At 33.1% G+C, this 15,096-nt stretch overlaps 1 protein-coding gene across 1 annotated transcript in view; it reads left to right on the plus strand.

The window, feature by feature from the left end:
* LOC128993284 (probable multidrug resistance-associated protein lethal(2)03659) overlaps positions 1 to 15,096 on the plus strand; it is a 76,439-nt gene that overhangs the window by 8,804 nt on the left and 52,539 nt on the right. The gene's annotated exons all lie outside the window — the stretch shown is intronic.

Below are 15,096 nucleotides of genomic sequence, written 5' to 3' on the forward strand. Positions count from 1 at the left end.
CAAGAACACCTTCTTAAGTCGAAAACTCTGAAATGTAATATTATTTTAAAATGTATCTATGCAAGAACTGAAGGAGAAGAAGATGAAATCAAAGAACTGTCATTTAAGACTGCAAACGAGCCCATACTACTAGGTACAGATCTAAACACGTATTGTAAAAACGCTTTTGATAAACTTTTAACAGAACAATCAGAACACCAAGGTAAAGGTTCCGGATGGAGTCTAAAGAGTATTATAGGGCTGGAACTAAGAATTAATAAATACTATCCATTAAGAGGATGTAAACATATATCCTTACCAGCTTTCATTGCAAACAAGAAAGCTGTTGTAAATGTAAAGAATCAGGATGATTATTGCTTCAAGTATAGTATATGGGCGAAAAATGTACCTCGTAATCCACAAAGAGTCCGCAATTATATTGATAATGCAGAAATGAATGCAGCGTATGACTGGGACTGTATTAACTATCCTGTAAAACTTAAGTCAATACCTAAATTTGAACAGATAAACAATATGTCTATAAATATATTTGGAATAGAAAAGAAACACAATAGTGAGGAATATATTGTATATCCTATTAAAGTAACAAAACAAGAAAAAGATGATCACCGTGATTTATTACTATTGAAAAATGAAACAACATCTCACTATGTGTGGATTAAAAACTTTGATAAATTAGTAAGCGCGCAAACCTCTAACCACAACGGAAGAAAATTTGTTTGTAAATCATGTTTAATCCATTTTAATGATAAACCTACCTTCGATGTACATAAACAGCTATGTAACAATCATGAACCTGTTGCTGTAGAAATGCCTAATGAAGATAATTGTAAACTTAAATTTAAAAATTTCAAACACCAACAACAAGTCCCGTACATTGTATATGCTGATTTTGAAAGTATATTAATACAAAAAAGTCCATGTAATAATTGCAATTCTTTTACCTGTAAAAATCCCAATGAATGTTGTATTAACTGTTTCCGAGTCAACTGTAAAAATTTGAATCAATGCTGTTTGAACTGTAAAAGACCGAATTGTAAGAACTCCCACACCTGCAAAACTAAACATGCTACGCAAAATCAATCTACCTCTTCAACTGTTGACTATCAAAAGCACTACCCATCAAGTTTTTGTTATTATGTTGTTTCAAGTAATGGTGAAAAATCAGAACCAGTCCTTTTTCGCGGAGAAAATGCTGTGAAGGTATTTTGCCAAAAGATCAGAGATGAAGCTCTTAAAGTGTACGAGACGTACAAAAATAAGTTGCCTATGGAGTTAACGGATGAAGAAGTGGACATGTTTGAACGTTCATCTTGCTGTCACATATGTGAAGAACAGTTTACTGCTGATAATTTAAGGGTTAGAGATCACGACCCTAATACAGGGAAATTTAGAGGTGCAAGTCATTCAAATTGTAACTTGTCATATCAAAATCCACACTTTTTGCCCGTAGTCTTGCACAATATGTCAAATTATGACCTCCATTTTATTATTAAAAGTCTCGATTATGATGAAATGGAAATAAAGGTAATCCCTAATACAGAAGAACGGTATATCTCTTTATCAAAGAAAGTTGCTGCTAGATTTGAAATTCGTTTTCTTGATTCGTACAAATTTATGTCTAGAAGTCTTGATGAACTAGTCAAAAATCTTGACAAAAATCAATTCAATGAAACACTTTCTTATTTCGGTTATGATAAACTTAATATTGTTACAAAAAAAGGCTGTTTTCCCTACGAATACATAGATGGCTGGGAAAAATTTAATGAGACTAGCTTGCCTTCTATTGATCAGTTTTACAGCTCTCTAAATAAGTCAGAAGTTGCTGTAGAAGATTATAATAGGGCTGTTGAGGTTTGGAACAAATTTAACTGTCAAACCTTAGGAGAATTTTCTGATATCTACCTTAAGACTGATGTGTTACTATTAAGCGATGTATTTGAAAATTTCCGAAAAGTTTGTAAATCCAATTATGGTTTGGACCCAGGTTGGTATTTCACAGCTCCTGGCCTTTCGTTCGACGCGTGTCTTAAATTGACTAAAGTTGAAATCGATTTGTTAACAAGCTATGAACAGTACATGTTCATAGAAGCTGGTATTCGTGGTGGTATTTCTATGTGCACTAAACGTTACTGCGAGGCATCAAATAAGTATTTAGTTTCAGAAACAAATCTTGACTCGGAATCACAACCTGGTGTCAAACCTATGGATCAGGGACTCTGGACAGTTGATAATTCAAACTTTATATTATTCCTAGATATAAATAACCTTTATGGGGCTGCAATGGGAGAAAGTTTACCGTTAAAGGACTTTAAATGGTTAACCCCTGTTGAAATTGATGAAGTAAAAAATAAAATTAATGATATTGGTGAAAATGATGAAGTAGGGTTTATACTTGAGGTAGATCTAGATTATCCGGCACATCTACATGAACAACACAACGACTTACCATTTTGCGCCCAAAGAAAAGTACCACCAGGTAGTAAACATTCAAAATTGTTAACAACTTTAGAACCTAAACGTAATTACATAATTCACAGCCAAGCGTTAAAACAGGCCGTAGAGCATGGATTGGTTTTGGTTAAAATCCATAGAGGTATGAAATTTGTTCAGTCTAAGTGGTTGTATGGATACATCGAAAAAAACACAACATTTAGAAAAAATGCGCAAAATGAGTTTGAAAAGGAGTTTTTCAAACTCATGAACAATTCGGTTTATGGCAAATGTATGGAAAACGTAAGAAACAGAATGAATATGGAAATAGTTTGTAGCACTAAAAGGCTCGATAAGCTTATTGCTAAGCCTAATTTTCGTGATAGAACTATATTTACAGAAAAACTGATAGCAGTTCATCTAAATAAAACTAAAGTAAATTTTAACAAACCCATTGCAGTAGGTATGGCTATTCTTGAACTAAGCAAAATCGTAATGTATAGATATTTTTATGATATTTTTCCTCGTGTATTTGGTCAAGGAAATGTAGAACTATTATATACAGATACGGATAGTTACCTTATAAATGTAAACTCAGTTGACGTATATGAGCAAATCAAGGAGAATATACATTACTTTGACACTAGTGAGTACCCAATAACACACGCTTGTTTCTCTCTCGATAATAAGAAAAGACTTGGTGTTATGAAAGATGAAACTTTATCAGTTCCCCTAAAGAAATTCATTGGTCTTAGGACAAAGCTATATACTACTCTTAGTAAGAATTATGATTGTAAGAAACGTGCTAAGGGTGTAAAGAAAAGTGTTGTTAAAAATGAAATAACTTTTCAGGACTACGAGAGAGCTTTGTTTTGTAATCAAAACCAGTACAAAGAAATGAATATAATTAGGAGTAGGAAACATGATGTATACACAACGAAAGTACGAAAACTAGCGTTATCGTCTCATGATGATAAAAGATTTGTATTAAATGATAATATCCATACCATGGCATATGGCCATTACAAACTAATTGAGAATAAAAAAAGGAAAATTGATTTACACAAAGAACTGATTGCAAAAAAAGCTAAAATGACCAATGATTCTTGTTAAGCTCAAATTATTTGTTAGATTTGTATGTAAGTTAATTTAGTTTTTTACTTTTCAGATAATGTTTTTTTGGAAACTGTACCGGTCAGGTACGAACAACTTTCTGTTGACGAGGGCTTCCTTAATATGCCTGAATACGAGAACATGGGTCGGGTTGCTATACCTCTGCACGCATTTTTCCCTTCCTGTATTTACACTATAACCTTAAATCCTGGAGAAAGAAAAACCATATCTGCGGGTATAAAAATTAGAATACCTGAAGGTTATGAAGGACAAATTCGACCGGTAGCATGGCAAGCGGAAACTTTCGGGGTGACAGTTTTAGACTCTCCAGCGTCTATTGACTCCAACCATACAGACGTAGTCAGGGTTAACCTAATAAATCATGGAAACGAGCCGTTCAGCATTAATTACTGTAGTCACATCGCAGATCTTGTCCTAATAAAGGTTGCTAGGGTGTGTTGGGTCTTAAACGGTGGTTCCGAAGATCACGATGATCCGGACTGTAAATTAGAGGAAATAATTGTTGACAATCATGTGTCTGTCATTGTAAGAAGGGACATTATCTAGTTACAAATAAATCAAGTAATTTGAGCTTTACAGTAAATTTATGTAAATAGTGGAATAATAGAAAGTATTATGACTGTAATGAAAAAAACTGTAAACTTAACTTATCTATTTAGTTTGATTGTTTATGTTTTTAATTACTGTAACCATTGAATCTTCAAATTAATACATAGATTTTTTTTCATAATTTTGTAAGTGTAACAATTATATTTGACATTTGTTATGTATATTTGTAATTTTGATATGTTTGTAAATAAATATAAATTATTTTGACATACAATCTGTGTTCAGTGTTATTTATTACCTACCTTGTTTCAGATTAATTTATCTCCCTTTCATTTATCTGATATAAATATATATTTATACACAATTAAATATTACGTCATGAATAAAAACATAGTTATATCAATCAAAATAAGAGAATAGCATCATTTGATGTTTGACTTTCAAGACGATGAAACCAAGTATCGACAAGTTTGGAGGTTATATAGGTTTTACTTCCAAAGAAAACGTTGTAGTAGGACCTTCAGGAATAGGTTTCAAGCTAACTGATAAACAAAATTTTAATATTGAAAACAAAAGGTTAACAAACGTAGGGGAAGCTGTCGATTCTAGTGATGCCGTTACTTTAAATTATATTTCATCAAAATGTCTATTGTTAGAGGATAAACAAGTTAATTTAAGAAAGAGAAAAATTGTTAATGTCAATGATCCTGAATCAGACATGGATGTTGTTAATAAGAGGTACTTTCAAAATAGTATGGACAAAGAACTACGAGATACTATTAAGTTTGATAGAAAGAAATTTATTATTGATTGCGAAAATCATAATATTAAAAATATATCAAACCCTGTAGATGGAAAAGATGCAATATCTCTCGATTATTTCAAAAGCAATACTTTAATGTATGAAAATGGCAATTTTAATGCTAAAAGAATGAGAATTAACAATATTGGAGATCCTACCGAGTTAACGGATGTAGTTTCTAAACAATACATCGAAAATTATGTTAATTCACAGATTAATTTAAAATGTGTGACTTTTGGTATCAATGATGAAATTAATATGAAGAATAAACGATTGAGCTTTTTTAAAATTGAAAAAGATCCAACCGATGACTCTGATGCAATAAATAAACTTTATCTAGATAAAGAATTAGTTAGGGTAAATCAAATAATTAGCAAGACGGTGGAATCCTTCATTAAACCAGAAAAAGGAGAATTAAACTTTAAAAAGTTTATAATTAATATAAATGAAGCCATAAATAATTATTCTCCCATTACTTTAGGTCAGGCAAGAACACTCATGCAGAAGTATTTATACATTGATGACAAAAGTGAAGTAAATATCAATAATTCAATAATAACAAATGTCAAAAAGCCAATTGAAAGACATGATGTTGCAAACAAAGAATATGTAGATGAAACAGTACGAAGCAACAATACAACTTTAGTTGAAGTGGTACTGAGGGAAATGATAAAGGATTATATTAAACCTGATATGAATGGTGTCATAGATTTAAAAAAGTATAATATTCAATTGGTTGTCAAAGCGAGCGAGAATGAAAATTCACCTGTGACTCGTAAACAATTAGATGCTTTCAAAAACAGGATAAACTCTGATATGTCACGTATTGATGAAAAGCTTAAGGTTTTTTATCCAGCTTCTTCGTTGACTGCAAGGTCCCGAAATAGAGAAGGTAAGCCCATATCAGATGTCATGAGTGCAATGATAAATGACTTAGCTTATCTTAGGTCTGAAATAAAAACCTTGAAAGAAAGTAAATCAACAGAAGATGATGATAAAGACGACTTTTGGGATAGGGTAGGTAAGTTGAATAGCAAGTAGGACTGGTCATCAGTATGGTTCTGAGCTTCAAACGAGGTGGAGGTCTAATTAATAAGCTTATTGATAACCTACCTTTTGAGGCACATCTGTTGGGTGGATACCAATTTTGTGGGGCTGGTACTAAATTGGAGAAACGTCTGGCAAGGGGCGACAAAGGGATCAATCCACTTGATAGTTACTGCAAGGAACACGATATAGCATACGCTCAGAACAAGGATTTAACGAGTAGACACAAAGCTGACAGGCTGCTGGCCGATAGGGCGTGGACGAGAGCATCGGCTCCGGACGCTAAACTCGGTGAAAAGGTAAACGCTTTTTTAGTAACGAACGCTATGAAAGCAAAACTTAAACTCGGTGCTGGTATGAAGAAATCGAAGTCAGAAAGTGTTACAAAGAAAAGGCAGAAAAGGAGTCCGAAACATGACAGTAAGAATGGAAATACACAGAAGAAACACCTCAAGGATGCTATACTGGCGGCTAAAAACGAACTTAAAAAGAGTAAAAGCAAAGAACTTAAGGTATTGGTTCCTGCAGCGTTGAAAGCTGCAAGAAATGCGATGAGGGGTGGTAAAAAGGATCAAATAAAAAAACCTAGAATCATACCCATACCCAAATCTGGAGGAGCGTTACCGTTCCTGTTGCCATTATTTGCCGGACTGTCTGCCATCGGAAGTCTGGCCGGCGGAGCTACCTCAGTGTATAAAGCCATAAACGAAGTTAACAGAGCAAGAAAGGAAAATGTAAGTGACGTTAAGATTAAAACAGGAAAAGGATTGTATTTGAGACCATACAAACAAGGGATGGGTATTTTTTTAGATCAAACGCACTAACCAATCTGGATTTGGAAAGGTATGCTAAACGATTGAAAATACCTTACTTTAGAGGAGTATTCTCTAAGGATAAACTGCCTTTGCATCCATGGAATAAAGAAGCGATAATCATAAACTTAGACGATGATGATGGGCCCGGGACTCATTGGGTCGCTTTACGTAAAGATGGATCACATGCAAAGTATTACGACAGTTTTGGGAACCTCAAACCACCAATGGAAGTTATACATTATTTAAAAAACTGTATTATTTTGTATAACTATGTTAGGGATCAAAATTTTAACACTGAAATATGTGGACAGTTGTGTTTGAAATTTCTGTCTGATTGTAATTAAAATATTCTCCAATAACTATCTCAGTCATTATTTGACCATCGTACAAGCAACATGTCTCACCTATTTGTAATTTCGGGAAATAGTTCACTCTTAAGCTGTGAAATATTCCCCAAAATTGAACTAGAAAATGATCGAGATTACGTGTTAGGGTTCATCAATTTTGAAACATTTAATTCAATTCCAAATGTTGAGGAAGGGTGTAATATGTTTTATTATCTTACCGATAAAAATGAAGAGGTGGGTATAGAAATACCTACTGGATCATATGAAGTTAAAGATTTGCAAAAGTATTTACGAAAGGTTCTTGGAGATAAGAGAGGTGAAACAGAAACTGACATCGATACTAGCTTATCATACAAAAATGCGTATCCCATTAATCATGATGTACTGATAACAATTCAACCAAACAATAATACGTTAAAAAGTGAGATAAAGTGTTCCAAAGACATCGACTTCACTCCTTCAGACTCAATAGGTCCTTTATTAGGTTTCAAAAATAGAAAATTAAACAAGTTTTTCACTCATGTGTCGGATGGAACGGTAAACGTCTTAAAAGTCAATACTATAAACGTGGAGTGTAATATAATTACGTCTTCGTTTGTAAATAGTAATCCAAGTCATGTGATACATACATTCTTTCCCACTGTTCCACCAGGATTTAAAATAGTTGAAACTCCCGCCAATATAATCTATCTTCCAATCAACACAAGGACGATTGATAACATATCCCTTAAAATAACTGATCAAAATGGTAAACCTATCAATTTCCGTGAAGAAACCATCACAGTAACATTACATCTTAAACGTTTGTAATCATGCCTATGATCTTCACCCCAGTTAAGAACATACCGTATTTGAAAACCGTGAACATTTCTACACCGGACACCGTGAAGAGAGGTTCTCTTTCTAAGAGTAATAGAGACTTTTTAGTATCATTAGGCTTAAAAATTAAACATGGCTGGTAGTATATTACAAGTAAGAGAGCAAATTTACTTTGACGAATCGATAAATAAAATAGAAGTACACGCACATCAACCATATGCTAATTCTTCATTCAACAATAATGATGAAATTAGAATACCAATCCAACATCAAGATATCTATACGTATCCCTGCAACAGTACTCTCTACATCGAGGGGGTGGTTAAATCAACAAATACAAAATTCATTAATAACGGATATGCTTATTTATTTGATGAAATACGATACGAAATCGGTGGAGTTGAAATAGATAGGGTGAAAAACGTTGGAATTACAAGTACAATGAAAGGTTATCTGTCTTTTAATGATAGTGACATTAAAATGTTAACTAATGCAGGCTGGACGAGTGAAAAAGGTAGTTTATTGACTCTCAAAGAAGACAGTACAAATAAAGGTACTTTCTATTTTAATGTCTGCATTCCTCTTAAGATTTTAATTGGGTTCGCTGAGGATTATAATAAAATTATATTAAACGTTAAACAGGAACTTATACTTATAAGATCAAGAACTGACCTAAATGCTATGCTTGGTGAGGTTAAGACTGAAACAGGAGCTGCAGGTACAAGTACAAGTATCGAGCCAACGATGGACATTAACATCAAGAAAATTCAATGGAGAGTTCCCTACGTATTCCCATCAGATCAAGAAAAACTATCTTTACTCAAAGTTATTGAAAAAAATCAATCAATTTTCATCAATTTTAGAACATGGGAGCTTTATGAATATCCTTTATTACCACAATCAAATAGACAGACATGGAATGTAAAAACATCAACTCAGTTGGAAAAACCACGATATGTTGTATTAGCATTTCAAACGGACAGATCAAACAATATCAAAAAAAATGTCAGCGAATTTGATATATGTGACGTTTCAAATGTAAAACTTTATTTGAATTCAGAGTGTTACCCGTATGACGATATGAACCTTGATCAGTCCAAGAATCAGCTAGCGATTCTTTATGAAATGTATGTAAAATTTCAAGAAAACTACTATTTTAAAAAGGGCGAACCCCTATTCACATATAGTGAATTTGTAACACATGCTCCGTTAATTGTAATCGATTGTTCCAGACAAAACGAATCCATAAAATCAGGACCAGTGGATATAAGATTAGAGTTTGAATCGAAAAGTACAATCGCAGCTAAAACTACAGCATATTGTTTAATATTACACGATCGTGTCGTTGAATACAACCCGATGACAAGTTTGGTAAAAAAGTTAGTATGAGGTGAAAAAAGGAAAACAAAAGGTCAGGAACAAGGTCAAGGGTTAGTAGGTTGAGATTAAACAAGTTGTAACGTGATAATTCACAATTTTTATTCCAGTTGCTAACAAGATGTCGAACAGAACAGTCGTATGTGATATCCAAGGGTTCCGTGGACTAAAAAATGAGTTCATCGTGAAGGAAGCAGCTTTTCTCACAACTTCAGGTAGTAAAGTGCAATCGATTATTTTCAAACCACCTTTTCCATATACAGCGTTACCTGAAACACAACAAAAGGTTGCAACATGGGTTAAGCAATTCTGTCATGGAATTGACTGGAATGACGGTTACACTCCATATTTCGAAATGAAGAATATTTTTAACAGGATATTAGGATCTTACGATGTTGTATTAGTCAAAGGTATGGAAAAAAAGATTTTTATTGAAAATACTTTATCGAATAAAACTGTGTCCGTGCGGGATATGGATGAAATTTGTTGTCCAAGAATCAACGATCTGAGAAAACAGATGAGCTTTAGAAAGTGTTTTTACCATTCTCGAACGACTGATCAATGTGCAAGTGAAAATGTTAGACTGTTGTTACACTGGTATATAAACAAGGTTGAAAAGAAATCCACATTATTGGAGATCGAAGACAAAATAGTTGACAAGATTGGAGAAATTATTGATAAATTCAATACGCTTGATAAATACGGTAACAGAACTTTAGCCAATTTAAAAATACAAGAAATATCTTACCTACCGAAAGAGTATTTTGTACATCACGTGTCCCCGAGTGACCTATGGCACGTGTGGGACCTTCTCCCAGATCACAAAAAAGATAAGCTAAAGGATATAATTTACTGCTATGAACATTACAACTCCTCAGGTGCGGGTACAGATCACTTTGACGGAAAACCTCAGAGAAAAGAAAATTGTGCAAGATGTACGCAATCGAATTAGAGCTTTTTATTCAAAGTAATCCACAAATCGTTCAACATTTTAACGGAATATTTCACGCTGAAGGTAGAATACCTTCATACATCAACTATCCCTCATCATATATATTCAATACTGGAGACCGATGGGTAGCCGTTTACATTGACGAATTTCATCGGGGTGAATATTTTGATAGTTTCGGTTTACCTCCACCTTACAAAATATTTCTCTTCATTCAAAATGCTACTGAAAAATGGAGTTACAATCGACATCGAATACAGAGTGAATCATCAGACTACAGTGGATACTACACTTTGATGTATCTGATCCATCGATCTTCTGGGCAAGACATTGAGGGGTTTACATCATTATTTTCAGACTGCACAGACGAGGAGAAAGATAAGCGTATCGGTGATCTGTTTTCAAAAAGCTTTAATAGTTCAAAAATTAAGTCAGTAAAACTTGCTGTAGAAAAAATGAAATCTTTATATCATAGGATGGAAAATAGAACCATGTGGAAATAAAATAGTTTTCATTTATATTTTTTCGTTTATTATTTATATTCCCTTGTGTACTACTTATAAGATTACATAAGAATTTAAGAATGCCGATCAATCTCATTTCTGCATAGAACGTGGTAAGAGAAGGTTATCTCATAATAATGAAGGTGATTAATCAAAAACAAAAATTAAACATTGAAAGTTTTGATTTAAAACCGGTTGATAATAGACGAAGACATAGTGGGCTCCTTCCAAATCAAATCAGATGTTTAATTACAGGACCATCATCTTGTGGGAAAACTGCTGTGATGTTAAGCCTAATTACAGATCCTAATGGATTAAAATTTGAAAACATATATGTTTACTCAAAGTCCTTATATCAACCAAAATACCAGTTTTTGGAAAACGTTTTAAAAAATGTAAAAGGAATTGGTTATTATAAATTCTCTGAAAATGAAGAAGTAATTCAACCTTCTGAGGCTAAGAAACACTCGGTGTTTGTGTTTGATGATATAATATGTGATAAGCAAAACAACGTAAGTGCATTTTTTAGTATGGGTCGACACAAAGACGTGGATTGTTTTTATCTTTGTCAATCTTATTCCAGAATTCCGAAGCAGTTAATTAGAGATAATGCTAATATGATAATTGTTTTTAAACAGGATAATAATAATCTTAAACATGTTTATAACAATCATATTAATCCCGACTTAACATTTACGGAATTTGTAGATATGTGTCAAATTTGTTGGAATAAAAAATTTGGATTTTTCGTAATCGATAAAGAAAGTGATCTGAACAATGGTAGATATCGCAATGGGTTCGATAAATTTTTTATAAGGTAATATTGTATGTGATACCACACAGTCTTCATCCAACTTCGAAAGGAAATGGATGTTAAAAAGGAGTTAATCAAAACAAGTAATACGGTAAGAAAAAAATATTTAGCACTGAAACGAGGTATTGTGGATGAAGAAGAAATATTCAAAAAGAAATTTAAACCTATCGTCGATCCTATTAGTGAAATAGTAAAAAATATTGAAGAGAAAAAGAAAAAAAAGAGTGACAAGAATTCATCAATTCTTGATAGTGAACAAACTCCGTCGTCATCACTTAAAGTTATGAATGAAAGCAAACCTTCACAAATTCAAACCAATGAATCATTATCAGAAGAATCGGATTCCAATAGTGAACATGATGAAAACGAAGAAAATTTTAACGATTATATCAATAAATCTATTAACGATAGTAAAAATGAAATGGATCATACGTATGGTGTATATTTAGGTGATAATGATGAATGGATGATTGGAAATAGTAAAATTAACTACGATCCATCTGATAGTTTCATTAAAATAAAAGGTCAAAAATTTAAACCAACAATTGGTTTGTTGGAACTTATGTTTAAGAAGAAACCAAATAAGACACTTATCACTAAAGATGATCTGAATTCTTTTAAAGATATATTACTGCTTACAAATGCTCATTTAGTGAGACATTCTGATGGAGAGAAGGTTCAAGCTACAAATACATTTAAATACAGAAACTATATAAAAAATATTTTTAAGAAAGGGAGTGGGTTAAAAACTCCCTATTTAAAATTGGATACTTATCCATGTGCTCCAGACTATGTGCATTATGATAATATAAATGAAATTGTGGACAGGCTGCGATTATTGAAATTATCAGAGATTTCAGGTAATACTAGTCACAATAACGAAGTTATAAATATAATATCAGAGCTCAGAGATAAAGGAGTTATAGAGTAACTAATATTATGGGTATAAAAGAAGATATTGCTAACGAGTTACATAAGTCGGTAAGAAAGAATTTTCCTCGACGAAAGGTAGTTGTGAAAGGGTTTGACGACCTTTGGCAGTGTGATTTAATTGATATGACAAAATATTACAAGGTCAATAAGGGATTCAAGTATATAATCACAGTAATTGACGTTTTTTCAAAATATGCTTGGTCAAGACCTCTCAAAACTAAAACCAGTAAAGAGGTTACTTTTGCAATGGAAAACATATTAAAACAGGGAAGGGTTCCAAAAAATTTACAATCCGATTTAGGAACAGAATTCTACAATTCCGAGTTTAAAAAGTTGATGGGTGATTATAAAATTAACCACTATTCTACCTACAGCATTTTAAAGTCGAGCGTGGCAGAAAGATTTAATCGCACGTTAAAAAATTTTATGTGGAAAAAATTTACAATTAATGGTACTTACAATTGGATCGACATACTAGACCAACTAATGGACTTCTACAATACAAAGAAACATTCGACTATAAAAATGAAGCCGTGTGACGTATCAAAGAAGAATGAAATGGAATTACTAAAGACCATTTATTCATATAAACAACCCAAACTACGAATGATACCTAAGTTTGAAATTAACGACTACGTCCGCATTAGCAAATATAAAGGGGAATTCGCCAAGGGATATACTCCGAATTATTCCACAGAAATATTTCGCATCACGCAAGTAGTTCCGACAGAACCCGTCACTTACAAGTTGGTAGATGCCGAGAACCAACCCATTGCCGGAGGATTCTATCAAGAAGAGCTAACTAAGGTTAAACATAAAGACGTTTACTTAGTCGAAAAGATTCTCAAGAAGAAGGATGATAAAGTGTTTGTAAAATGGCTTGGTTTTCCTTCGTCCAAAAACTCCTGGATTCAAAAAGATAATATTGTTTAACATGATATATAATAGACATTTTTTATACTGTAGTACTACTGCTTATTGTGAATAAATATATACTAAACTCAAAAACATTTCTTTTATTACATATATAAATTACAATTAAATATAGTAAAAATAAATTATCCTAATATACTTACCTTCGTCAGTCCCGAACCCGGTCCCGTGGCGTCGAAGCCCGAGACGATAACCGCTCGTCAACCTGAAACATGACCTACACAACCTACCTCGTATCGATATCAGTATAAAGACTTGCTTCAGATTGTAAACAAATAATTGGTATATAAATTAGACATCTTATCTGTTGTTTAACTCAAATGAATTGATGATGCACTCGCAGTTATCACTATCGCATGTTTTCTGCAACGTCACGATAAGCCACGATGCAAATCCATTAAGCGCTTATCTAAATACTATACAATCTGTAAATTGTTTAACTTATTTTAAAATACAACATATGTCAGTCCTAAGATTTTTTAAACAGATGAAACTAATATTTTATATATATATTTTTTTAATCACATGGTAGTTTTTAAAATATAAGTTTCGAACACAAATTCCCAAACAAAATATGTCACATATTTGTGGAAACAACCTCAACGTTAAATGATATACGAGCGCATGCCATAAAATCGCTTGCGATTCCACCATAATCGTTTTTAAATTAATCTATATAAACATATTATTTATCCATTATTCCTTACATCAGGCTAACAATTAAACACTCTATTTACTCCACGCATTTGGAAAACTATCTACACTCAACACTAATTGACAAAAGCGACAAGCGTTTGCGAGTTAATCATCACCACCTTAAAAATCAAAATGTTAATTTAAATATTTATAATACATCTTGTCACACCTGTACCCTCCACGGTGTCAGCTCTCTCGTCCGTCCACCACGACACACCACCGACACCTTTCCCGTGTGCCAGCCTCCGCGGTGCCAGCTCTCTCAACCGTCCACCCCGACACGCCGACGGAAACTTTCGACACCGTGTGCCAGCTCTCTCACCGTGCCAGCTCTCTCACCCATGTACGTTCTCCCCGTGCCAGTTCTCTCAGCCGTTTAATAACACGGTGGTGCTAGCTCTCTCATTTTTACCCTACTGTTGGGAAACTAAAGATCAGTGCAGGATTTGTAGTTTTGTCTATGAAAAGTTTTGTCTAAATGTCTCGTTTAATGTCGCCATTCTTACAACGAGTTAGATTTTGCAATCAGATTATAAGTTTATGTCTAGATATATATAAATAAATGTATACTTTTATAAATTGTATGATTAAGACTGAGCAGCGATTGGGTTAGTGGTGTTATTTAATGTAAATTTATCACAGAATCCCATTCCAGTTGCATTTAAACTACGAAAGCAAAGAATACAAATACAAATCTTCTAGTTTTGAGAATAAATGAGTTAAGTTATGTTTTTTTATTAGCTTAAAGCTACTCTACAACACATACAACTGTAGTTAGGTCAGCGAGCACATATAGGTCTACAAAAAGATTACCAATTCGTTGCAACAATCAAATCAGCTGTTGAAGGAATGAAAACAAAATTCTGCATGCTACTGCATGCTGTGGTTACAGTAAGATTGAATTTCCTAATGTAGCTTCTCAATGCCATTAAAACTCCACAATTA

This window comes from Macrosteles quadrilineatus, unplaced genomic scaffold (genome assembly GCF_028750875.1).
Source record: "Macrosteles quadrilineatus isolate MER2022 unplaced genomic scaffold, UCM_ALF_1.0 Scaffold_4__1_contigs__length_99947679, whole genome shotgun sequence".
In the NCBI taxonomy this organism is placed as follows: Eukaryota; Metazoa; Arthropoda; class Insecta; order Hemiptera; family Cicadellidae; genus Macrosteles; species Macrosteles quadrilineatus.